At 44.4% G+C, this 27,330-nt stretch overlaps 1 protein-coding gene across 4 annotated transcripts in view; it reads left to right on the top strand.

Annotated features, from left to right (window-relative positions):
• Positions 1-4,131: 4,131 nt before the first annotated feature.
• The window catches only part of LOC140650931 (E3 ubiquitin-protein ligase UHRF2-like), a 128,953-nt gene continuing 105,754 nt past the window's right edge, over positions 4,132-27,330 (top strand). For 3 of the 4 annotated variants that reach the window (XM_072859823.1, XM_072859821.1, XM_072859824.1), the window contains exon 1: positions 4,327-4,868. The gene's annotated coding sequence lies outside the window, so the exon portion shown is untranslated. Of the gene's footprint in view, positions 4,231-4,326; positions 4,869-27,330 lie in introns of those variants that run through there. The other variant, XM_072859822.1, reaches the window with a different exon arrangement.

Here is a 27,330-nt window from a genome sequence, read left to right as displayed (position 1 = left end):
AAGACACTTTTTGGGTTTTTTTTTCCTATTTCACCTCTTCCCCCTTCCCCCTAGAATTAAAAAACCTGGAACTTTTCTCTCAAGCTCTTTTGCTCTTCTCTCCAAATACAAGCTTCTCTGTGCAATCTATCTCTTATTCTATCTCCACACAATGGTGTCTCCCGCACTGTATGTGCTTCCTCTGTCTCACCATTCACCAACTAACTGCTAATTCAGGCCCACTCCGTAGCTCAGTCCCCCAGCCCTATCAGTCTCTTCCAACACAGCCATCTATAAGCTCGAGTCCCCCTTCATACACTTTTCCCTCATACTTAACCCCCTTCTTCTTGAGTTGGAAGCCACTTTCTCAACCTGTGAGCTTTAACATACCTTAACTCTCCAAAGTAACTCTCTCAGCATACATTTGTTCTCTTCATTGACATAAACATTCAAGCACAGAACTCTTCTTTTTTGATACCACCACTGAATCCAAAAACATAGCTGCCTATGTCCACTGTATGCTTTTCATTGCAATGTTGCCTGTACTGTTCTAAGGCACATTTCATTTTGGTGAAGTACATAGAGATTATCAGGCAAAGGTTGCTATAAGAATACACTTGATTTATTAGTAGGGAATTTTATAGTTTTTACTACTATTAGTGAAACTAACTAAAATTCATTTACAATTAACTTTTAGTCTGTGAGCAACAATGAAATTTTGTATACTGACAGAAGACTCAAAACCAGTTCATTTTGACTTAGCTGAAGATGGCCATCATGAAATATCAACCAAGAATTCACAGTCCCATGAAGGTATGGTTTATTTTTTATATCAAAACCGCATCTACATCTACATAAGTAATACTATAGAACAGTTGTTGAACGTACTCCTATGCTTTCTGTTTATCAGTCACTAGAGATAACATTTTATTGCACCTTTATGAAATGTCGATAGCAATATAATAAAAAATATTTTCAGCTTACAGGAGGTATGTTACATACTTGAAAAGGAGATAATCTTGTTTATTTCCATTTGAGTTAATGAGATGTCTACATTCTTTGCCTATAAAAAGAGGGAAAACAAAGTTAAGAAGTAAGAAGAAATAAATAAAAAGAGAGAGAATTACAGGTTTTTGGGGAGTATTTTATTTATTATGGAGGTCTTTGCCTACCTCCAATGGGCTACTCTGATCTCTACCAAAAAATTATACCACAACTAGCATCCCTGAAACAGTTGTTAGCAGATATATGTTAGATAGATAGAGAAAATGCAAATAATGATGACTGAACTTAGTCTAGGTATACCTTTTCCAGAAATGTGGAAGTAGGGGGAAAAAGAAAACAAATATTTTTTCTTTGAAACTGAAATGTGGGGAAAAGTTGAAAACTCTTTCAACTTTTTTGATTGTTACTTGCTTATCAAAACTTTATTTTGTTATAGAAACGGAACTTTTTAAAGGAATAAAAATGCATATATCCTTTAGCTAACACATTAAAGGGTTTTTATATATTTATGAACTAAATTAATATTATTCAAAATGTAATAGAATAAAAATTATGACAAGTATCCTGGAAACTAAGGTATTGAAGTGTGAGGTTTTTTCTTTTGAAGTATTTCTAACATGGGAAGAAATAAAATGCTGAAAACAGAAAGCATCAGTATTGCTAATTTATAAACAGAAATGAAAGTTGTATTTGTATATAACATGAGCAGTTTGTGAATAGAAATCTAGTGTTATGATACAGATACAGAAGATACTGATGTTTCTAAAGATTGAAAATTATGTGGTATATGCAAATGCACAGCCATACATACATATATTCATTATAGTATAGTTAAGGCAATATCATATTAGGAACCAACGGTAAAACTGGCCAGTGCCTAAGAAGGAAATGTAAGCTGAAGTGGGTAATGCCTTTCTCACACACTGCCTGACATAATTCGGGCCCTTGTTGTAAGAGCCAGATAACCCAAGCCATTTGCTATCTGTGTAGCATCAAACAGGACTCTGATCCATGCGCAGCATGCCATGCAGACCCCATCCGCAGAAGAGGGTCCCCCCCTTCAGTCATTCAAGCTATTATAGGATTTTCTTGCAAGAAAACAACTCTATTAATCATTTCTACTGTCTCAAACCTTCTTTGCTGCCACCTAACTGCATTATTGCTTAATACATCAGATGGCTCAGCCATCTGATCTGCCCATCCTGTAATTTCTCTGCTGAGAAACTAGTCTCTGCTACCCTCATTCCAGTCCATAATGCATACTATGCTGCTCAATTAATTTCTCTTTTATCAGTACATAATTTTCTCACTAGCATACCCAATCAGGACATTATCACCTGCTAAATAACTAGCTCACTTTTCCTCTAACCTCCCCAATAACCTTCCCTTTTCACATCCTCTCACAGACTACCAGTCAAATACTTTTTACATTCTTTCTTTCCCTTTATATTCTAGTCCCTAATTCCACTTTGCATGTTACAAAACAGGCCACCTACAATCAATCCATAACAATGTGATCTTTCTAATCAGTAACCCCTGTGCCAGCAACCTGATCTCTGTTTCTTTACAACCCCAACCAGGTAATGGATTTCCAGATATAGTTTTGTAGCAGGTTGATCCTCTTTCAGTCTCTCTCTCTAGGAAAAGGTGTTTCCTATTCCAGAAAGCCGATTCTGTGCTTTCTACATAGGCTCCCACAAAATATTGATTCTATTTCTTCTAACCCATTAAAACTGACCCCATTTCAGAGCCCCTCCAGAACTTTTTTCTCCCCACTCCAGAAAAGAGACACATTCTGTTGTTAGCAGTAGCTTCAAGAGAAAGATTGTGATCTGCAAAACAGAAGACACTCCAAAGGGATTTTATTGGGACTCTGTTCCCTTTACTGTGGTGGTAGAGTGGAACTAGGGCAAAGCTGAAGACAGCTTGATTTATCTCTTTTTAGTTATGACTATTAACCCACATTCCTACTGTATTCCTCTGCATTAATTATCTTTGAATGTTTCAGGGAAGCCAAGAAGGCTGGCACACAAAGATTTGACTAGATCGTGTGCATTACATTACTTGAATTGGAGCTTGTAACACCACCACCAAGCTATAAACCAAACTCTGAACTTGTGTCTCTTTGACACTCTGGTGTCGTGCTGTAGTAGGTATAGTTACAGGAAGGTGTGTGTTATCTCAACAACAGAGATGGAACAATGGAGATAAAAAGGCAAGGAACAGATTTCCAGGAGGATTAAGCAACTCTCATTTATTTCAGCTGCCTTTGCAAGTGCTTAATACTCATAAATCAAGCCTTAAAAGTAACTCAACCAAGGCCACAATGGGAATTGTGTCAGACCTGAAATTAATATACAGGGATCTTTGATATGATCCTGATGCAAAAAAGTCACAAAAACACACCTCTATCATCTGGAACCTGTCAGTTTGTTATCTCAGTCTCTGAAGTTTTACTACTCAGGCAACAAAGCTGCTGCGAACTCTGCCCAAAAATGTAGGCTTCAATGCTCCCAGGTATAATAGCATCAGAGACCCATATCCATAAGCTGAATCTCACTGGGTACTGCATCAGATATGTTTTTACAGTACCATTTTACCAGTATACATGAAAAGTCCAGACTTTTTCAGTGTTACTCGGAGTCTTGAGCAAAAATGTAGCAAATAAAACCCACACATCTGATCTGTGTTAAAAAAGGAGGCTTGATGTTTTTGTCCTGGCCCACATCTGCACTTTTCTAATATGATAAGAGCAGACAGATCTATTCTGGATTTATTAGGCAGAGCTAAATCTGGCTGAAATGAGGTTTTGATGGCATTTTTGTACTGGGAAACATTGGAGCCTAGATTTCATCAGTGGATGCAAAGCAGTTTTACTTGCTTTTTATTTATGCCATTACAGGTCCATGCTTTTGTGTCACTGTGACACCTGACATGCTGGGTCCTGACTCTGTGTGTGTCTGAAAGGGAAAGGTGGAAGCACAGAGTCACTTCCTAGGTCATTGGTATAATTTGCAGGCCTGAGACTAGAGACACTTTGCCCTGTGAGGGAACGAGAAGACATTCCCCCTTGGCTCCCATAGGAACGATAATGGCTGCTTCTCTACGCGCGCACTAAACTATCACCCCCCCCCAGTCCTTGATACAACTACCGAGCAGGAGGAAAAAAGATACCGGCCAGAGAATGCTCAAAGGGCAGGGCGGGGTTGGACGTGACTTTGTGTAAAGCCGAATGCGGAAGGAGAGGTGATGATGCTATCTATTCTCCCCCCCCACTTCCCAATGTTGTCTCTTTACGGCTGAGGGCTCTCGCGAGATCACTATTGGCGCCGTGACCTCTGTACGAGAGCGGTAGCAGCTAGTAAACACTCTCTGAGGGTTGGTGATGGTTCCTGGTGGTGTTCGTTAGACCTGCCTGTGGCGATTCCCGCCAGACTTTGCCTCGTGTTGTGCTGGCTTGGAGAGCTTACGGTTCTGTTTGTGTGATTACGGGGTACACTTGGGGAGTAGACGAGGATTGGGTCAGGTCTCCTTTACCTCTCCGCGCCTTTCTGAGCGAGGCCTTCGGGCGGGGAGGCTCGTGCCTGTTCGGCGGGATTCAAAAAAACCTGCTTCCATTGAGCTGAACAAAGAAGTGAGGGAAACGCCTGTTCTGTCTTCCGTTATCACGCACTCAGAGAACAAGATCTCTCCTTCACCGCGGGCGGCTGAGCTAGCGGAAGGCGCATACCATGTGGATCCAAGTTCGTACCATAGACGGCACTGAGACCCATACTATTGATGATCTGAGCCGTCTCACCAAGATTGAATGTTTGCGGGAGAAGATCCAGAAGACCTTCTGTGTGAGCCCCGACCGCCAGCGCCTCTTCTACCGGGGCAAGCAGGTGAGGTGGAGACCTGGTGGGTAGGGGTGGAGGGGAGCTTCTCTTTTATCTCATCTTCCCCTTCTTATGTTCTGCTCTCTGTGACTGGATGTAAAGCTCCTCGTCCCCTCCCATACTGGGATCTCTGGCTTTTGTTCTGTCCTCTCACTGAGCCTAGAAGGTGGTGAGGAGCAAGGAGGGAAGACAAGCTGTCCGGCATGACAAAAGGCTCTGGGCCCAACTCTGGTTTCTTTCTGTACTCTTCCTCCCCTCCCCCGCAGTAGTGAGCGGGTACTAATGAGGTCCCTTTGTGTTTTTCTTTTTTTTTACCCAAACCGAGGGAGACTCCTTCAGCTTATCACACCTAAGTGACAGAGCAGACAGTGGGGTGCGAGGGGGAGGAAATCTCCTGCTTTACTTTTTCGACCAGGCAAGAGAACACAGGTGTTTTCCCTGGGTTCCTGCCCTCTCGGTGCCCCATCTGGGTATAAGGAAAACATTTTCTGTGTGTGCGCTGCAAGTGGTTTCCAAGGCCTAGGTGCCACACCACAGACTAAGGGTTTTTGGGGACTGTGGACTCTGAACTCTTTCTATCCACCAGAAGAGGAGAGACAGGGGACTCGTTAGAATCCGTCCTGGAGGTGGGTATGTGACTTTGCAGGGGGGAGGGGAGGGGCGGGGGCGCGGGCGCAGCGGCCGCCTGCATCTCCTCGCACTCCCTGGCTCCCTTGTATTGAAGCTGCGTGTGAGTTTAGCGTCCTAGTCCTTTTAGGTGCTGCAAACAGCTTTTTACAGAGAAGGATGTAAGTTGTAGCTGATATTTCAAGAAGTGCTTAATCTACGCCTAGTTCCAAGGGTATTGGGGACCACTGGTTAAAGTTTTTCTTTGAGTTCATATTTTCTTTCCTCATCAGTGTGGGGCACATCTTTATCCAAAGAGATTGTCTCGGGCTGTATTTTTGCTGATGAAAGGTGTGACTTCTTTTAAGCTGCTTTACATAAATGAGGTATGTACAGTGCTTGAGTGTTAGAGTGAGGCATAAATGTTACATGAAGGGGGGAAACAAAGGAGTATCACATGTGTTGTATTTTTAGGGAGCTTGACTTAAGATGGGACTTGTTACTACACATGAGCATGGCAATGTTAGCTTAAGCTGAGCAATGTAATATGGGGCAAGATTTCTGTCCTATAACAGATGAAGCATATACCCGTATGAACAACCATGAGAAATAACAGTTTACTGTCACCAAGAGGTGGTCATTCATGACTAGAGTGTGAACTTGCAATCTGAAATGTACTTAAAACCAAAAGGAAACAAATAGGTTTTGTGTCATGCTGGCTGTGTTTTGAGCAATCTTGATACTGCTGCACAAGACAGATGGGAGCCAGGTTTTGTGAGGGCACGTCGAAGCAGATGGCTGCAGGCAAACCTATGCTGCTCTGATGAAGCCAGATGTAAACAGCATAGTTCTTGAAGTTGAATAACTTGTTTACTTTTGTGTTATGTCCGAGTCAGCATATGTATGTGTTTATGTGTATTGTTAAGGATCTCATCACAGATCACTAATGGGAGTGTTTAGAAGACTGATAAGTCAGTTTAAAACAAAATTTGACTAGGTTGACATACATTAACAACACATTTTGTGGTAATGTCTAACTTTTTACTTATTACTACATATTCAAAGCAGGCAGTTCTTAACAATCATATCATACATATAAGTCAGTTGTGAGTATGCAGTACCATGAAGTTGATAGCATGTAGTTAATCCTCAGTGGTCTTAGTCATGAGGTGATCAGGCTCCAGAGCTTTGACAAAGGAAGCTGGAACAGAAGTAGGTGATTTGTCTCCCCCCAATTTCAGATCTTGTACTTCTGTGCAATGTTTGAGTTTCTAGACAGACAGTTCTTAGCCTTTGGCCTCTGTCTGTGGACTACATACTGCACAGTGCTGCGGGGGGCAGCAGGGGCAGGGACTACTTTACCAGTAGTAGACACTTAATGCCAAGCTCTAGTTCACACAGCTAGTTCTCATACCAAGTTGATAACAAGCCTAACTGTGTGATCTTGCACAGTTAACGTAAGGCATGTGATCTGTTACTACCAATGCAATACTGTTCTTTCTGGGCACAAAACCGCTTATATGTTTACCAATTGTGCTATATCATTGTGCTTATGTTTTAATTTAAAACAAGCTGATACTAATTAAATCCTGCTTAGTGAGCTTCTACTTCTGTGAGTGCACTGGGTCTCTGCTCTGGCTATTTGTGGAAATCAGTTTACCTGAGAAGCAGAGAAAATGAGCCTGTAGTGAGTTGTGGTTCTTGAAGTAGTCTGTCAGAGGTCAAACTAATTAGAGTATCTGTATTTCAGCCATTGTGTTAGTATGGTGTGTCTTAATTTAAAAAGTGGAATAACAAGATCTTATAGCTGAACTCGTCCACATGGATGGGTGATAGTTTAGGGCACAGTTGGGATCATCAGTGAAGCTAGAGTTGTAGAGTCTTCATCTTCATTAAGTTTCACTCATTATGTAACTACTTAATTTTTTTTTTCTGTAACCTTCGTAGTGAGTTCTAAAGCTTCCTTGATGATTGGGTTTGGTTGATCCAGCAGCTGATCTCATGGTACTAGTAACTAGAAGAGGAAAACTGAGAAGGATTGCTCCCATACAATTAAAACTGGATGTAGAGGAAATATTAGCAAAGCAATATGTAAACCACTGCTGTAAGAGTCTCAGGGATGTGATAGAGATGCACAGGTGTTGTAACTAAATGGGAGGTGAACAGAAAGCAATGTATTGTGCTAAAGGAATAAACTGTGAGGGGTTAGTCCTGAGATGGACTTAACCTCCCTGTACTGGGTCTGGCAGGGATGGAGTTAACTTACTTGTAGCAGGCCTGTATGGTACTGTGCTTTGGATTTGTGACCAAAACAGTGTTGACAACACACTAATGTTTTGGCTATTGCTGAGCAGTAACTGCGCAGCATCAAGGCCTTCTGTTTCTCACTGTGCCCCCACAGCAAGTAGGCTGGGTGTGTGCAAGCAGTTGGGAGGAGACACTGCTGGGACAGCTGATCCCAACTGACCAAAGGGATATTCCATGCCATGTGACATCGTGCTCAGCAATAAAAGCTCAGGAAAAGAGGAGGAAGGGGGGGACATTTGTGGTTACGACGTTTGTCTTCCCAAGCAACCGTTATGTGTGCTGAGGCCCTGCTTTCCAAGAAGTGGCTGGATATCTGCCTGCTAATGGGAATTGGTGAATGAATTCCTCTTTTTTGCTTGGCTTGCGCACGCAGCTTTTGCTTCACCTTTTAAACTGTATCTCGATGCACAAGTTTTCTCGCCTTCCTTCTACTTTCTCCCCGTCCTGCGGGAGAGGGGAGTGAGCGAGTGGCTGTGTGGGTACTTGGCTGCTGGCCAGGGTCAACCCACTGTGACAATACAGTCTGCAGAGTGACTCGCTGGGTAGCAGCTCTGCAGAAAAGGACCTGGGGGTCCTGGTAGACAGCAAGCTGAACGTGAGCCAGCAGTGTGCCCTGGCAGCAAAGAAGGCCAACAGCATCCTGGGCTGTATCAACAGGAGCATAGGCAATAGATTGAGGGAAGTGACTGTTTCCCTTTACTCAGCACTTGTTAGATCATATCCAGAATATTATGTCTGGTTTAGGTTCCTCAGTGCAAGGAAGATGCTGACAAGCTGGTGTTAGCCCAGTGGAGGGCTGGCAAGATGGCCATCAAGATGTGCTCTGTTCAGTCAGGCGAAGGAAAAGCTTGGCAGGGGGATGGTGGTGGTGGCAGCTAATAGCAGCCTTTCAATACCTACAAGGAGGTTGGTAGGACCTCTTAGCATGATCTTCTCCCCCACCCCCAAGAAAAACACAATCATGCTCCAGTACAAATAAAGCTGATTAAGGTTCTCGACTACAGAGGTGCGAGATATATTATGTCAGACAACATTTGACTTGCTCTTGAATTGACCAGTGTCAATACTAATGGGAAAACTGGAAGAAAAAAAAGGAGATCTAGAGCTGTTTCTTTCTAAGTGGAGAACTGTGGGATCTTTGGGGTTTGAAGACAGCTAGGAGAAATAGACCTGTACTAGGAAGCTTGGTCCAAAGAACTAGATCTATGACAGTGGAGGGCTTCATGTTGAGATCAAGGGTGAAAAGCTTTCCCATATCTCCTGAATAAACATCACTGAGTAGTCAGTTCCAGATGTAAACAGAAAGAAAATGAATGTTTGATTTCTCCCCCCCTCTTTTTGTGTGTATGCATTGTCAGACTGGACCTGCCACAACAGCTGGGTATCAAACGATCTTTGCCGTAACACGAAGTCTCAGAAACAAAGCGTAGGTCTACTCCGCGTTCCCAACCCCATCTCAAAACATTACAACAGACTTGTCCTTCAACTGTAGCCTTCTTGGTGGACAATTTTTCTAGACTGGATAATAAAACAAGCAGTGAAGGAGAACCAGTCTAGATACTGAGATGATCTCAGTGAGGATCTGAGCAGCTGTCAATCTGTGTCAGAGGCAAACCCCATAGTCTTCTCCATAACATAAGAAAGACATTTTGATGGCTTTATGGGCACCAGGCTTATGGTCTCCATCTGCAGGTTGCTTGTCAGAGACATGCGGTTTCCCAAAGCAGAAAAAGCAACTGCTTCCATCTCTGGCAGGAATGTTCCTGTTGTGGGCAAGGAGCTTAAAGCCCTTCAGCCAGGGTGAAATCATCTGCCGTAGGAGACAGAATGAAGGAGAAATGAGCTACTTCAATGAAGAACACAGTAAGAAAAGGCTTGGTAAGAAAAGGCTGTCAAGGTGGATTGGTGTCGCACAGCCTAGCCCCAAACCTAAGCATCCAGGAACAGCAACCATGCACAGAAGAAATAGTTCCTAATAGTAGAGTATGAACCTCAAAGAACAAGCACAAAGAGATGGCAAATAGGATAAGAACATCTGGAACTGAGAACTGAAGGACGCACAGTACACACTACTGTATTTATCCATGTATTCTTCCTCCCTTGTGTTTGATACGTGTGCTCTACAGATACCAAAAAGACTAATATCTGAAGCCAGTGTTATGAGTGCATGCACAACCACCCACCATATGAATGTGCACATTAACTACCACTCAAAGAACAAAGAAGTGGGATGTTGAAAGGTAAATACAAAGTGTCGCAAATGATGCCTTGTGTTTTGTCATATGTAGGCCATTAAATTTACTGAAGCCTCTGTTAGCTGATAAATGCATAGATCTTGCTTGCTAGAAAGTTTTAAAATAACTTTTCTCCCCGAAAGCTCAAACTTTTAACATTTCAGGCCAATCAAGTAAATGACGATGACGTAAGCAAAATTAGATAAGACATAATGTTTTAAGATGGTCACTGGCTAAGAACACAAACCTGTGACAGATTGTGTTATATAGGAAGACTAAGGTGACTGTCTGCGTCTACTGGAAATGCTAGATCTTAAGGTACACATGAAGTAAAACTGATGTTTTGTAAGCATAGGTACACCTATGCAAGTCAGATCAACTTGACTATACTTTCTACTTTACAGGTGGCTTCTCCCTCAAATCTCTAACTCACATAAAATGACACTATCTACAAAAGAGGAACATAATTTAACTCCAATAATTACAAACACACTCTCAAATTTTTGCCCTTTGCTCAATTAAATACTTCTGTGATGTTACACAATTAACCAATCTTAGAACCAGGTCTTTGAAAGCATTCCATGATGCATATCTCATTTTAGAGACAATTTTTTTTTTTTTAGAATAGTTCAGTTGAGAGGGACCTGCAACGATCAAACGATCATCTAGTCCAACTGTAATGATAGTTAGCTGCTTAGCTAACTGCTTAGTTAGCTGCTCTTAGTTAGCTGCTTCAGCAAATTAAGGCATCATTAAAAACTAGGATCCAATTTACGTGAATGCATCAGTGCAAAAGCTGGTGAGGAGAAATCCCTGCAAATCCCACTGAGTTTACAGCACAAAGCCTCTACTCTAACACATCTGTCGTAGGTTCTGAAATTTGCTTGCACCACAGATTTAAATAAAAAATCCCTTTGTACCCTCACTCCAGCTCAGAACTGATTTTATGTTCCCAGTCACCAGATTCTCTACGAGAAACCTCTACATGAAATGCAGACCTGTCATCTCATGCATAAATATTACTTTTAAAACAAAATTTAAACAATTCGAGCACCAGAATTTGCTCCCATGAAACACTTGTTTAGTCTTCAATGGAAGGAACTGAATACGAACAGAGTAGTTTTTAAAGAAAATATTAACTTATATTTTACACAGAAAAACAAGTACAGAAAAATCCAATGCATAGTTTTCTTTCCTTAGAGACAGGGATTCTGAGTTTCATAAAGTCAAGATAAAGTTAATACTTCACAGGAACTTGTGAATAAAAGAAAAAAAGAAAAAAACCCTCATTACTCTCAGGATATTTGTTATATCAGACTGAAAGACATTATGGCTTTTTAATATTTCTGTCCTTGGTTGCAGTATTGAACTTGCTCTCTTTGATTCCAAGTTTCTTCAACAAAATTCTTTGTTTATACACACCAAATCATAACATACGATGTCCTCAAAATAATATCAGAAGCACTTACTCATCATACTTGATATGATAAATAGCTTCTTCATCAGTGCCCATGCAGTCTGAGTAAGATGTGGATGGTGTACTGTCCAAATAATTTGCATTCTCTCTAGAATGATCTTGACTTAAGTTTCCATTAGTCCTTTTGTAAGAATTGCCACTCTTTACTTGAGCTTTACCATTCTTATGTCCTTTTGTTGCTCGAGTAACATTTTCTATATGAGCTTCAAACCAGGCTCCAATGCTGACATCACGGGCATCCACCAATTCGTTTATCTAAAAGGAAAATTTGATAATGAATATTTGTTTTCTATAATCCTGGTTAAGAACAGAAAGGAAAACTGACTAAACTACTTAACTGTCAGTGAAAAAAAATTCTACACTGCTGATTTCAACTGGTTTGGGCTTGGGTAAGTTAGAGCAATGTTCAGTCATTCAAGTGTTGTGCTTTAAGTATTTTATTCCTCTAATCTTAATAAGATCTGTTATGAACACAATTTGTAAAAATATATTTTTAAAAGTTGAGGCTGATTTTTTTTTTTAACCTATGAATTACCTTAATCTCTCTTTCCACTGAACTTTTTCTTGCTTCATGGAATTGTTCCTTATGCCTAAAATAAGCACGTATACTTAAAATATTAGCCCACAACCAGATTTTAAGACTTCCTGGACTTCCAAATTGGAATTATTACTTAACCCTGATTCTTTTTGACCTGCACTGCTGCTGAATCCTTCAATGTTTGAGAAAGGAGGGGGGAGGGAGATGGGCTCTCCAAGTCTAACAAGGCTGCTATCATAACCAATTGAGACTGGTGCTTCCATAAATCTTTCAGCTGTAAGAAACAGAAGTCTCTCATGACTCTTCTCCTTTCTGTGCTCACAATAGTGCTGGTAGTAAGTTATGAAACTACTCTTGTAGAGCGTGTTTCATTTATTCATTCATTATCCTAACACATTTTCTCAAGCCTTCAACTAATTAAATACATATTACTTCAACAATACAAGGTTTTTCCTGTGATTCGAAAGTTAAACCACTGAGGTATACATCGCTTCAGTTACATAGGCATTCTTTTAAAAACTGTAGTGTATAAACAGTTATTTTCTTTGAAATATGAACTGGATTAAAATAGTATCAACCCCCCCAACTTAAGGAACACCTTTGCACACCAAGTATAAGAAAACATTATTGCAATAGAACTGCTATGGAGCCATACAAAGTGAAGAAGATAAGGCAGATGGAAGAGGACTCCCAGATGAAAAATTTAAAGTAAATTCTAAAAATGCTCAGAATAGGTTCAATTACTGTAAAATCAAATTGGGGGAACTACTTTTCACGCTCATTTCAGAAATAATATTTTAACAGGAATGTTTCACAGATGTATTTTTAGTTTTACTTTATTTGCAAAACATCCTTTTCTTCTAATTGTTTTACATAAAGAAGGAAATTTACCTTCTAAAGACTGTCTAAATGTCCCTTTAAAAAAACCAAAATCAAACAAACAAAAAAAACCCAGAAAAATTGAGCCCAAAAGATAACACATTAACATAGCAGCCAACCTCAGGGCATGAACAAACTTGTTTTACCACACTATGATGCATACAAGAGAATTGTGTGTTTCCAAAATGTTTAATAAGCAGGCTCTGTACTGATACATAGATAGAACAATTATAAAACTCATTTTTCTGGGATAAATTTATAAGGCTGAATTGCTTCAGGGGCTGTATTATGTGTTTACAGTTTTTTAAAATGAGGGCAGTTTAATTTGCCACAAATGTGTATGGTTTAATTTATAGCCTTAATCAAGCAGCAAGACAGTGACAGAGATGGATATTTATTCTTACTACACCCAAAGACCAGCATCTATAAACAAAACAACATGAATGATATTAATTATCAGTATTTAAACTGAAGCAATCATTAGGTAATTTGAAGTACAAATGAAGGCAGTTCCTAAACTAACAAATTTACCGAGAGATAGAGGGTGAAAGGTAAGAATATAATGCATAAAGTATATATCATATTGAGCCTATTTCTTCTTACTTTTCACACGCTTCCTTGAAAAAAACTATCAAAAAATTCAACCCTTTCCTTTTTTTTTCCCCCCATGTAAAATCCTGGCATCCAATTTAAATTTTTATTCTCAACTCCCACAATATTAAAAGTATACCTTTTTAAAAGATAAACATATAATAAACAAATGAAAGCTCCACCTTGTTTTAAGTCAGTCTGTTGACCTATTTTAAACATAAGGAATGGGTATTTCTGTAAGGAACCTCAGGAAAACATCCCTATGTAACCTTAGGCATTTCAATTAGTTCTAGCTTAAAGTGATTCACAACTCCCTCCTCCTGAAAATGCAGTTGAGACACAGACATTATTGAGGTTCCCCCATCTGCAGCTACTTCCTGAGACTAGCTACAAAGATGACAAAGAAGCCATGTTATTCAAGCCAAAAAACATTAGAGCCAGAAAGAAGTAATTCTCCTGTGATTGTTCCTCCCAAATGCATCTTTCTACACTGTGATGCTCACACTTGGACAATAAACTTCCCAGCCTTGTAGAGAGTAAAGGCAAATAATTACGAGTATAAACTCTTGAGGACTATATCACAGTTATTTTATATACCATCCTATTTATACCTGATGAACTAAAGATGTAGACAATAGCAGAGGGGTTCAAAGAAAAACTAAGGCATTCAGAAGAAGAATGTTAATCAGTGGTATAACAACAAAGCCTTTTTAATCTGTAAGTCTGTTATGAATATAATTTGAATTGGTAAATCAACATGGACACTTTAAGCTTAAAGGCAGTCATTGATACGGAGAGCTTTAAACTAGACTTAGCAGGGGAAGGGGATGCGGTTTTGAGCAACAGAGAAGAGCCAGGGGCTGTTGATGTATTAGGAACCAAGAGGGAAATGCCTGTGAAATGCCTCAAAGGAATTAGGTCGTGTTCCTCTAAAAAGGTGACAAGGTAGCTGAAGTGCCTCAATACCAATGCATGCAGCATAGCTAACAAGCAGGAGGAGCTGGAAGCCACCGTGCAGCTAGAAAGCTACGATCTGATCGTTACCACTGAAACATGGTGGGACGAATTGCATGACTGGAGCGCTGCAATCGATGGGTATAACCTGTTCAGAAGGGACAGGCAAGGAAGGAGGGGTGGGGGTGGGGGGTTTGCCCTCTATGTAAAAGAATGGATTGACTGCACAGAGCTGTCTTTGAAAAACAGCGATGAAACTTGAAGAGCTTGAGAACTTGAGAACTTATGGGTTGAACTTGAGAGCTTATGGGTAAAAATTAGGAGCCAAGCCAACAAAGGAAACCTCGTGGCTGGTGTTTACTACAGGCCACCCGATCAAGGGGAGCCTGTTGACGAAGCGTTCTTACTTCAACTATGGGAAGCATCACGCTCGCAGGCTCTGATCCTGCTGGGGACTTCAATCACCCTGACATCTGCTGGAAGAGCAGCACAGCAAGCTGTAAGCGGTCCAGGAGACTCTTGGAGTGCGTCGAGGACAATTTCTTAATCAAGGTCTCTCCAAGGGATGTGAAGAATAACAAGAAGGGCTTCTACAGGTACGTTGGCCAGAAAAGGAAGACAAAAGAAATTGTACCCCCCTGATAAACAGGACAGGGGATCTGGTGACAGCTGACACGGAGAAGGCAGAGGTACTCAACAATTTTTTTGCCTCAGTTTTCAATGGTAATCTCTCTTCCCACATCTCTCAAGTCCCTGAATCTCAGGGCAGGCACTGGGGGAATGAAGTCCCACCCATCGTAGGAGAAGATCAGGTTCAAGACCACCTGAGGAACCTGAACGTACACAAGTCCATGGGACGTGACGAGATGCATCCCAGGGTCCTAAGGGAATTGGCTGATGTAATTGCCAAGCCACTCCCCATCATATTTGAAAAGTCGTGGCAGTCAGGCGAAGTCCTGAGTGACTGGAGAAAAGGGAAACATCACGCCCATTTTTAAAAAGGAGGACCCTGGGAACTACCAACCAGTCAGCCGCACCTCTGTGCCTGGTAAAAATGATGGAACAGATCCTCCTGGAAGTTATGATGAAGCATATGGAACACAAGGAGGTGATTAGGGACAGCCAACATGGCTTCACCAAGGGCAGATCGTGCCAGACTAATCTGGTGGCCTTCTACGATGGAGTGACTGCATCGGTGGACAAAGGAAGAGCTACGGATGTCATCTACCTGGACTTCTGTAAGGCCTTTGACACGGTCCCCCACAACAATCTTGCCTCTAAATTGGAGAGATATGGGTTTGATGGATGGACTGTTAGATGGATAAGGAACTGGCTGGATGGTCGCATCCAAAGAGTTACAGTCAACGGCTCAATGTCCAAGTGGAAACCAGTAACAAGTGGTGTCCCTCAAGGGTCCGTACTTTTATGATCGCTTCTCCATTTTGTTCTAATGGACAACGCAGCAAGTTTGCAAATAAATAAATAGGGTAAAACTAGAAAACCTCCCCATGGCTTCAAATTTCCAGTTGGCTTTATCTTTCTACAGGAAGCCATTTCTGGTTCAGGGGTAAACTTATTTGAGAATACACAAAATGTTGCTGGCATTGTGTCTGAGTATATGAACCCTCCTGAAATCTGCAACACTGGATATCCCAGTGCAGAGATACTTCAGTGATTCTATAGGAGTCAACTTGGACAGAGCCCAGTTAATAAGTTCTGCTTTGACACTGCCCCCGAGGTACTCCTACAAAATCAGATTATCCAATATGGGTAATTTCTCAAGCCTGTCAAGGCCCCTCTGGATGGCATCCCTTCCCTCTAGCGAATCAACTGCATCACTCAGCTTGGTGTCATCTGCAAACTTGCTGAGGGTGCACTCAGTCCCACTGTCTATGTCGTTGATGAAGATATTAAATAGTATAGGTCCCAGTACAGACCCTTGAGGGACACCACTCGTTACTGTTTTCCTTTTGGACATTGAGCCGTTGACTATAACTCTTTGGATGCAGCCATCCAGCCAGTTCCTTATCCATCTAAGCCAAGATCTGAAAGTAATAAGCAAGAGAGATTACATTTGGTGGTGGGTTCACCTTGGCTGGCTGCCAGACTCTCTCACTCCCCCTCCTCAACAGGATGGGGGGAGAAAATAAGATAGAAAAGCTCATGGGTCGAGATAAGGACAGGGAGATCACTTACCAATTACCGTCACGGACAAAACAGACTCGTCTTGGGGAAAATTAATTTATTTTATTGCCAATTAAAATAGAGTAGGATGGTGAGAAACAAAGACAAAAACTAAAACACCTTCCTCCTACTCCCCCTTCTTCCCAGGCTCAACATCACTCTCTTCATTCCGGACTATTCTACCTCCTCCCACCCTGAGCAGCGCAGGGGGGGATGGGGAATATGGGGTTGTGGTCAGTTCTTTGTCTCTGCCGCTCCTTCCTCCTCACGCTTTTCCCCTGCTCCAGCGTGGGTCCTCTCCATAGGCCACAGTCCTTCAGGAAAAGACTGCTCCAGCATGGGTCCTCCACAGGCCACAGTTCCTGGCAGGAAAACCTGCTCCTGCATGGGCTCCTCTCCACAGGCCGCAGTTCCTGCCAGGAGCCTGCTCCAGCATGGGCTCTCCACAGGTTTGTGGCTATGGCATTTTTCTTCCAAAAAGCACCGTTACGTGTGCTGGGGCCCTGTTTTCCAGGAAGTGGCAGGACATCTGCCTGCCAATGGGAAGTAGTGAATAAATTCCTCTTTTTGCTTTGCTTGTGCATGTGGCTTTTGCTTTCCCTATTTAACTGTCATTATCTCGATCTAGAAATCTTCTCGCCTTCCTTCTATTTCTCTCCCCATCCCACAGGAGAGGGGAGTGAGCAAGAGGCTGGGTGGGTGTTTGGCTGCTGGCTGGGGTCAACCCACCACAGATCTTTTTGGCACCCAACATGGGGCATGAGATAATGACAGTTTTGATCTGAGCGTGCTATAGCTGTTGTAGTTGTTAATTGGCAGGCTTCTGTGCTGGTCACAGAGCTTGCTTGCTTTACTGCATAATAGAGCTTAGGGCTTGTTAGTGGCTGCTTTTGACTCTTGCTGTTTGCTATGCTGCTTATTTCTCTATTTCGCTGTGCCTGGGAACATTTTGATAAAAGCAATGGCCATGTACTTGGGCTGGCATATGGCCCTGGTAATTGATGCCATTCCTGTGCTGGGTGGGCTACCTTGTGGGGAGAATGAGGGATTACATCTCCCTCTTCTCCTCTGGGATCGATGCAGCTGGCTCTGTTGCACAGGCTCCCAAGGTTCTTGTACATCCTTATGTAAGCTGTTTGATTCTGTTATCCAACAAACATCATTGGCTTTTTGTCGAGTATGCGGAACCTGGTTTCATCCTGGCATAAGAGGAAACAACTTGTTGGTGAGGCCACAGAGAAACATAGAATCATAGAATAGTTTGGATTGGAAGGGACCTTTAAAGGTCATCTAGTCCAACCCCCCCTGCAGTGGTGGTCGACATGCCCTGGCGGTCGATCCCTGAGTGGCAGGGTGTGTGGGAGGATTTGGACAGATGCCTAAGGTGGTTATCACCTCTGATAGCCTGGGATTTTACGCCTGGACAGGCCCGTTGAATTGGTGTGCCACTTGACAGAAGGGTGCCTTGCCTACCCCAATGAGACCCAGCAGCTCCTAGCACTGTATTGGGGCATGGCCTGTGCCTATTGAGCCTCTGTTCAGCACCATCAGAGGAGCACGGGAAGGAGGGCCTCTACATCTGAGGACACAATGGTTGAGACAGGGACCCAAACCCCAACTACAGTAATCGCCCCAGTAGTCAAAAAGAAACACTGGATGTGGAGGTTGACAGGTCCATACCATTGATTAGTAAGGGAGGAGAAGGAGGAGGAGGAAGGGTCTGATCAGGAAGCTGGTTCTTCAACAAAGAAACAGGAGGAGGAAGTGACAGACTTCACCCAAGAGGCAGAAACCACATGGTCCCTAACCCCGAGTGAACTTCGAGATCTGCGGAAAGATTACGGCCTTCAGCCAGGCGAGCGGATTGCTGCCTGATTGCTCTGGTGCAGGGATACTGGGGCCAACAGTCAGGAATTAGAGGGTAAGGAAGCCCAGCAGCTGGTATCCCTAGCTAGGGACTGGCGAATTGACAAAGAAATCAGAAGAGAGGTGACAATTCTCAGCCTCTGGAGGTGGCTCCTGTCGAGCGTGAAGGTGAGATATCCCCTCAAGGATGATCTTGTAAATTACCGAGGGAAGTGGACCGTTACTGAGGAAGGCACCCAGTATCTGAGAGAATTAACGGTGGTGGAAGTCGTCTACAGTGACCTGGACAGCAACCAGGTCTCCAAAGATCTGGATGACATCCAGTGTACACGGGCCAGGTGGAGGAGGTTTGTCCAGAATGCACCGGTGTTGTACTCCAACACCCTGGCGATGATGGACTGGCCAGACTTCAATATACCAACTGTGGAGAGACTGTCCCACCAGCTCCAGCGTTTCGAAGAGAATCTCTCATCCTCCTCATCCCCACGGGCCAGCGTCTCGGCTGTCAGGGGCGTCCCACAGAGCCAGTCTCTCCCGGCCAGAGGGAAAGGGAGCCCCAGGTGCATGCTGCATGGTACCCTCTGGATCATCCTGTGTGACCAGGGGGAGGACATGAGGAAGTGGGATGGTGAGCCCACCTCAAAGCTAGAAGCCCACATATGTGACTTGCGGGGGAAGACAGCTGCTAAGAAGAGGCCATCCAAGAAGGCTTTTGTTCCAGGTGCTGTTGAGACGGTAGAAGGCAACTGGCAACCAGCAATCCCCCAGATGCAGAAGAAGGACTGAGAATGCCTCTCCTCTTGATTTTGGTGAAAGGACTTCTGGTCTGACACCGCAGGGGTCAGATAGTGAATACTCCAACGAGGAATAGAGGGTCCCTGCCTTCAGCCAGGCAGAGGAAAGGGATGACTGAGTGTACTGGACTGTATGGATTCGATGGCCTGGCACATCAGACCCACAGGAGTATAAGGCTCTGGGTGGACACTAGTGCACAGTGTACCCTAATGCCATTGGGGTACAAGGGGGCGGAACACATCTGGATTTCTGGACTGACAGGGGGATCCCAATTGTTGTCTGTGTTGGAGGCGTGGGTGAGCCTAACAGGGAACAAGTGGCAAAAGTACCCCATTGTTACCGGCCTGGAGGCTCCGTGCATCCTTGGCATAGACTACCTCAGGAGAGGGTACTTCAAGGGCACAAAAAGGTACCAGTGGGCCTTTCATGTAGCTGCTGTGGATACAGAGAAGACTAAACAGCTGTCTACCTTGCCCAGCCGTTCAGAGGATCCCTCTGTTGTGGGGTTGCTGTGCGTCAAAGAACAGCAGATGCCGATTGCTACCATGACGGTGCACCGGCAGCAATATCACACCAACTGAGACTCCCTGGTTCCCATACATGAGCTGATTTGTCGACTGGAGAGCAAAGGGGTGATCAGCAAGACTCGCTCACCCTTTAGTAGTCCCATATGGCCAGTGCAAAAGTCTGACAGAGGGTGGAGGTTAACAGTGGACTATCGTGGCCTGAATGAAGTCACACTGCCATTGAGTGCTGCCATATGGGACATGCTAGAACTCTTATATGAACTGGAGTTGAAGGCAGCCAAGTGGTATGCCACAACTGATACTGTCAATGCGTTTTTCTCAATCCCTTTGGCAGCAGAGTGCAGGCCACAGTTTGCTTTCACTTGGAGGGGTGTCCAGTACACCTGGAATCGACTGCCCCAGGGGTGGAAGCACAGCCCTACCATTTGTCACGGACTGATCCAGACTACACCGGAACAGGGTGAAGCCCTGAGCACCTGCAATACATTGATGACATCATCGTGTGGGGCAACACAGTGAAGGAAGTGTTTGAGAAAGGAAAAAGAATAATCCAGATTCTTCTGAAAGCTGTTTTTACCATAAGACAAAGCAAGGTCAAAGGACCGGCACAAGACATCCAGTTTTGGGGAATAAAATGGCAAGATGGACGTTGTCACAGACCCAAGGGATGTGATCAATAAGATTCCATCCACTTCAGAAGTTGTTGGTACAGAAGCACAGCTCCTCTTGGCACTGCGATTGCCTGTGCTACACTGGATGTTCAAAGGAAACGTCCCCTCTACGCATCACGCAACTGATGCTGCATGGAGTAAGTGGGTAGCGTTGATCATGCAACGGGCTCGAATGGGGAACCCCAACTGCCCAGGAATCCTGGAAGAGATCGTGGACTGGCCAGAAGGCAGAGATTTTGGGGCATCGCCTGAGGAGGTGACTCGTGCCCAAGAGGCACCGCCATACAATGAGTTATCAGAAGGTGGAAGGCAATATGCTCTTTTTACCGAGGGATCCTGTCGTGTTGTAGGAAACCATCGGAAGTGGAAAGCAATGACACAACAAGTCGTTGAAGCCGTCGAAGGAGAAGGCGAGTTGAGTCAGTTTGCAGAAGTGAAAACCATCCAGCTGGCCCTAGAGATTGCTGAATGAGAAAAGTGGCCACTACTCTATCTCTATACAGACTCATGGATGGTGGCAAATGCCCTGTGGGGCGGCTACAGCAATAGAAACAGACCAACTGGCAGCGCAGAGGTAAACCCGTCTGGGCTGCTGCATTGTGGCAAGACATCGCTGCCCAGGTAGAAAAACTTGCTGTAAAGGCACATCACGTAGATGCTCACATGCCCAAGAACCGCGTCACTGAAGAACATCAAAACAACAAGCAGGTAGACCAGGCTGCCAGAACTGGAGTGGCTCAGGTGGACCTGGACTGGGAAAGTAAGGGTGAGCTATTCATAGCTTGGAGGGCCCATGAAACATCAGGACATCTAGGGAGAGATGCAACGTACAGATAGGCTCGTGATCGAGGGGTGGACCTGACTATTGAGGCCATCACAGAGGTCACCCATGAATGCAAAACATGCACCGCAATCAAGCGAGCCACACGAGTAAAGCGTCCCTGGAATAGCGGGCGGTGGCTGGGATATCGATATGGCGAGGCCTGGTAGATTGACTATACTGCCACAAACTTGCCAAGACAAGCGCTGCGTGGAAGCAACTACTGGGTGGCTAGAAACATACCCTGTGAACCACACCACCGCTCGAAACACCATTCTGGGCCTTGAAAGGCCAGTTGCGTGGCAACAGGACACCCCAGAAAGAATCGAGTCAGACAATGGGACTCATTTCCGAAACAACCTCATAGACTCCTGGGCCAAGAAACACGGCATTGATTGAGTGTATCACATCCCCTATCACCCACAAACCTCCGGAAAGATTGAATGATATAATGGACTGTTAAAGACTATGCCGAGAGCATTGGGCGCTGGGGAATAGAAGCACTGGGATGTAAAATTAGCAGAAGCCACTTGGCTGGTTAACGCCAGAGGATCTGATAACCGACCTGGTCCTGCCCAAACACAGCCCCTACATACTGTGGGAGGAGATAAGGTCCCCGCAGTGCACATAGGGAAGTGGCTGGGAAAGGCAGTGTGGGTTGCTTCTGCCTCAGGCAAAGGCAAACCCATTCGTGGGATTGTCTTTGCTCAAGGACTCGGGTGTACTTGGTGGGTAATGCAGAAGGATGGGGAAACCCATGCACCCACCACCATACACAAAATCATCCATTCCTTCACGTGGCACATCCACCTTTAAATAACGGTAACTCGATGATTAGCAGATTCTTAAGCCAATTGTCACAGAGTTATTTTAAAATATTATTTTACAATGAATTAGTGTTCTATTCTCTGCCCAAGTAATTTTTTTGAAATCAGTCTTCTTTACAGGAGTATTCTATGGCTAGTAACGCCACATTTAAGTCTGCAACTAGAACACCAGAGAGGAGACTGCTGCAAGCATGCTTCTCTAACGATTTAAAAGGTATAAAGCACTGTGCGGTATTCAGCAGTAATGATACTCAGGGCAAAAATATCTGTTTCTGGTATGAGCAAAAAACCAAGTTCTTAGAATATCAGCAAATGTGCAAACTTAGAGCAAGTCAATTAATCTGCAACAGTGCCCATCTTTGGGGACAAAAAAAAATGAGAATTACCAAAAAATAACTGACACGCTCAAGTTCTTACACTACCTGACTTAACAGTAACTTATTTGTATATCCCTACCCAGCATTATTGCTTCGTTAAGATTTAAAAGAATAACATAAGTTGGAAGACAATCAGTACTTGAGGTGCTCTACTTTGTGATAGAAGGAGAGAAAAGCTACAAGAAGGTGTGGTTTCTTGAAGTACACACACTATACTAAAGTTAACATTACAAGGGGCTCATAACCAGTAAGGCTACATTCTCATAGCCAGCTACTGCAAGGAAGCAGCTATACCCACAACATAGTACCACTTTCTCCAGCATACCCTTCCCTCTGCAATTAAGATAACACCTTCTGGTCTCTTCCAACTTTCCAAGTTGTACTAAGGAATGTCAGATATAGAAAATTCAGGATATAGCCCCAGGTCTATATATGAACAAACAAGGACAATCTGTGCACATTCAAAGGAAATTAATACAATAGACACTTTAAATCCTTACTGAACACAGTATTACTTATAAAAACGTTCTTCTTCCCAGTAGTCAGCTCCTACATCACCAGAAATCATGAAAGCATTACTGAAATGAGTCACAAATAATCCCTCAGACAAATTAAGTATTCAACCTAAAAACCTGGCAATTTTCATCAAAATAAGTACTGCAATTTGTCTCTGAAACGAGGCTTTGGGGAATGGGTGAACAGCAAGTCCCCGATCAGCTTGATAGGACGTTCAATCCAACAACAGTTTATATAGAAGATTGAGAAAAACTTTGCTCAAAGACGACTCCCCAAAATGAGGGTGCCTAGGCAATGTATTAAACTAAAAGATATACATTTGGTAAATAATCTTAAATAATATTTTTTAAGAACATTTTTCGTCAGTTCATAATTTACATTTATGAAGTCAACAGGCAAATAATTAGTCAAGCTGTATTTCATATAAGTCAATAATGACTCTCTAAAGGGATATTAGAATATGTACTAAAGCAAGAGTAACTTGCCTTAGAGCAAGAATAACAGATTTTTCATTTCGCTAGCTCTTCTAACTCCAGTAATTTAGAAAACAGTCAAGTTACCTTAGTAAATTTCACTTCTTTGTTTTCTTCCTGATTAGCATGCTTCTAAAACTTAGGGCCTCATTAACATCTTTTGATTGATGCACCACCAATAAACAGCTACACCTGGTGCATCTGTCATCACTCTTTCAGTATACTGAGCATCCACAAGCACAAGAAAAAGATGACATCTTCCAAACGCATAGAAATTCCTAGCCTCTACAAAGCATGCAATGATTTTGTTATTTAGTTGCTCCTTAGGGAGTGCAGCAGCCCAGAGTGCTGCAAACAGAGGTGCGGCCACTAGTAGGGGCAGTTTGTGGTGCAGGGCACCCGGGATGCTGCAGGGGCTGCTCTCAGTTTGCACAGCAGTTTGCACACAGAAAGGCTGACTCCTGATTAGGGAGGATCCGGCTCACAGAGAGCAGCAGATAGTGACATGGTAGTTGTCACAGCAGTTATAACACGGCTGTGGTGCAGAGGGGACAGGCACTTATGCTGAGGACTGCGTGGGGCTGCTTGGAGATTGTGCAGCGATGGTCTCAATATGAAGCAGGGTGCACTCCCCAGCACTGACTGGTGATAATGCCCTTGGCACACTGGAGGCCTCGACCCAAACAGAGATGGGGCGGGGTGGGAGGATGACACTTCCCAGGTCTCGGGCTGCAGAGAGTACCTGGGGCCTCTCTGTGGGACTGGGGGCAGCGGTGGCATCTCCTGTGAGAGATGTGCTCGGGTTGAGGTGCTGAGTCACCAGGTGAAGGAGATGCAGGAAGAGGTGAGCAGGCTGCAGATCATCAGGGAGGACAATGAGGAGATTGACAGGGTCTTTGCAGAAACTCTGCAGAGACGACAGCCTGAGCCACACACAGCAAGGAAGGAGGGACAGCTAGAGACCATGGTCAAACAGGTAGCTGAGGGTGGCTGTCAAGATGGAGAAGGCTGGAAGCTTGTGACTTCTGGCAAGTGGAAGAAAGGCTCCTGCTCCACCTGCAGATCTGCAACTGCCCTGGGTATAGTGCCCTGGGCACTGGTGAGGACAAACGAGACCCTTCAGAGCATGCATCAGAGCCAGCTGAGCCCAAACCTTGTGTCTGCACAAAGGGAAAAAGGAAAGTGACAGTCATTGGAGACCCCCTCCCGTGGGGGACAGAGGCACCTATCTGCTGACCCAAACCGATGTCTCGGGAGGTTTTTTGCTTGCCAGGGGCCAGGATCCGGGATGTTGCAAAGGAACTGCCAAGGCTTGTCTGGCCCTCAGACTATTACCCCTTCCTGCACTTCCATGTGGGCACCAATGTTACTGCCAGGGGTAACCTGCAGTATTTCACAAGTGACTACAGAACTCTGGGGGTGAGGGTGAAGGGCATGGGGACCCAGGTGGTATTCTCCTCAATACTGCCAGTGAGGAGGAAAGGCTCAGGTAGAAGTGGACTCATCCAGTGGGTCAAGACCTGGCTGTGTGGCCGGTGTCACAGGCAGGGCTTTGGCTCCTAAGGGCGTGGGACCCTCTTTGAGGAGCGAGGGCTACTGAGCAAGGATGGGATACATCTGACAAAGTGGGGCAAGAGTGTTTTTGCAAACAGGCTTGCTAACTGAGTGAGGCAGGCTTTAAAGTAGGTATGCCAGGGGAGGGTTACCATAACCTGAAGAGAAGCGAAGGCACAAGGGGCAGAGCAAACGTATCTGGGGGACAGCATGACAGGGGAGGCTCTCACACTTGCCCTGTAAAAGCAGCACGACTTGGGGCCCATCTCAAATGCCTGAACAGAAATGTGTGTAGCATGGGGAACAAGCAGGAGGAATTAGAAGTCCGTACACAGTTGCAGAGCTATGACCTCATTGGGGTTATGGAGACATGGTGGGATAGCTCTCCTGGTCGGAGTGCTCCAATGGAGGGATACAGGCTCTTCAGGAAAGATAGGGTGGGCAGGTGAGGAGGAGGGGTTGAGCTCCACACAAAGGAGCAGCTTGAATGCATGGAGCTTTACCTTAGGACAGGTGACAAAGCAGTTGAAAGCTTGTGGGTAAGGATTAGAAGACAGACCGGCACAGGTGATGCTGTACTAGGTGTCTGCTACAGACCTCCTGATCAAGAAGAAGAGGTAGATGAAGCCTTCTTTAGGCAGCTGGAGAAAGCTTCACAGTCACAGGCCCTGGTACTCATGCGGGACACTAACCACCCCAGTATCTGCTGGAAGGACAATACAGCAGGGCGCAAGCAATCCAGGAGACTTCTGGAACGTATAGAAGACTATTTCTTGATGCGGGTGATCAGCGAACCGACTAGGGAAAATGCACTGTTGGACCTGCTACTCACAAACAAGGAAGAACCGGTTGATGGTGTGAAGGTCGAGGGCAGCCTTGGCTGCAGCGACCATGAGACTGTGGAGTTTAAGATCCTGAGAGGTGTGATCAAGACAAACAGCAGAATTACAACCCTGGACTTCAGAAGAACAGATTTTGGCCTGTTCAGAGACCAGCTTGGCAGGATCCCATGGGAAATTTCCCTGGAGGGCAAGGGCGCCCAGGAGAGCAGGTTGATGATTTCCCTTCAAGGGCAAACTCCTCAGAGCACAAGAACGGTCCATTTGCAATGTGCAGGAAGTCAAGCAAATGTGGCAGAAGGCCAGCATGGATGAACAGGGAGCTCCTGGCTGCGCTCAGACACAAAAAGGAAGTACACAGGAGGTAGAAGCAGGGGCGTGCTACTTGGGAGGGATATAAAGACACTGCATGTGCAAGTAGAAATGCCAAGTCAGGAAAGCCAAAGCTCATCTGGAGTTGAACCTAGCAAGGGAGGTGAAGGGCAACAAGAAAGGTTTCTCTAAGTACATCAGTAGCAAAATGAAGACTAAGGAGAGCATGAGCTCATTGTTCAATGGGGCAGGGGACCTTGTGACAAGCGACAGAGAAAAGACTGAGGTACTTGATGCCTTTTTTGCCTCATTTTTCACTGGTAAGGTCTGCCCTCAGGCCTCCCAGGTCCCTGAGCATCCTAGCAGAGTCTGGGGAGTGAAGCAGTAGCCACAGTAGAGGAAGAAAGAGTTAGGAATCACTTAACCCACTTGGACATACACAAGCCCATGGGATCAGATGGCATGCATCTGAGGGTGCTGAAGGAGCTGGCCAATGTCACTGTGAGGCTGCTCTCTATCATCTTTGAAGGGTCATGGCAATTGGAGGAGGTTCCTCATGACTGGAAAAAAGCAGACGTCACACCCATCTTCAAGAAGGGCGGGAAGGAGGATCCAAGGAACTACAGGCCAGCCAGCCTCACCTCAGTCCCTGGAAAGGTTATGGAGCAAATCCTCTTAGAAAGCCATTTCTAAACACATGAAGGACAAGAAGGTGATTGGGAGCAGCCAAAATGGCTTTACCAAGGGCAAATCATGCCTTACCAACCTCATTGCTTTCTATGATGTGGTGACTGGTTCTGTTGACAAGGGGAGGGGAGTGGATGTTGTATACCTTGACTGAAGAAAGGCTTTTGACACACTCTCTCACAGTCTCCTTATCACCAAATTGGTATGATATGGGCTGGATAAGTGGGCGATAAGGTGGGTGGAAAATTGGCAGGACTGCTGGGCTCAAAGAGTTGTGATCAGTGGTGCAAAGTCCAGCTGGGGCCCAGTAACTCGTGGGGTCCCTCAGGGATCAGTACTGGAACCAATACTGTTTAAGGTCTTCATTAACAACCTGGATGAGGGAACAAAGTGCACTCTTGGCAAGTTTGCAGATGACACCAAATTGGGGGGAG

This window comes from Ciconia boyciana, chromosome 4 (genome assembly GCF_034638445.1).
Source record: "Ciconia boyciana chromosome 4, ASM3463844v1, whole genome shotgun sequence".
In the NCBI taxonomy this organism is placed as follows: domain Eukaryota; kingdom Metazoa; phylum Chordata; class Aves; order Ciconiiformes; family Ciconiidae; genus Ciconia; species Ciconia boyciana.
Note: the sequence above shows the minus strand (reverse complement) of the source record. Positions and strands in the feature narration are given on the sequence as shown.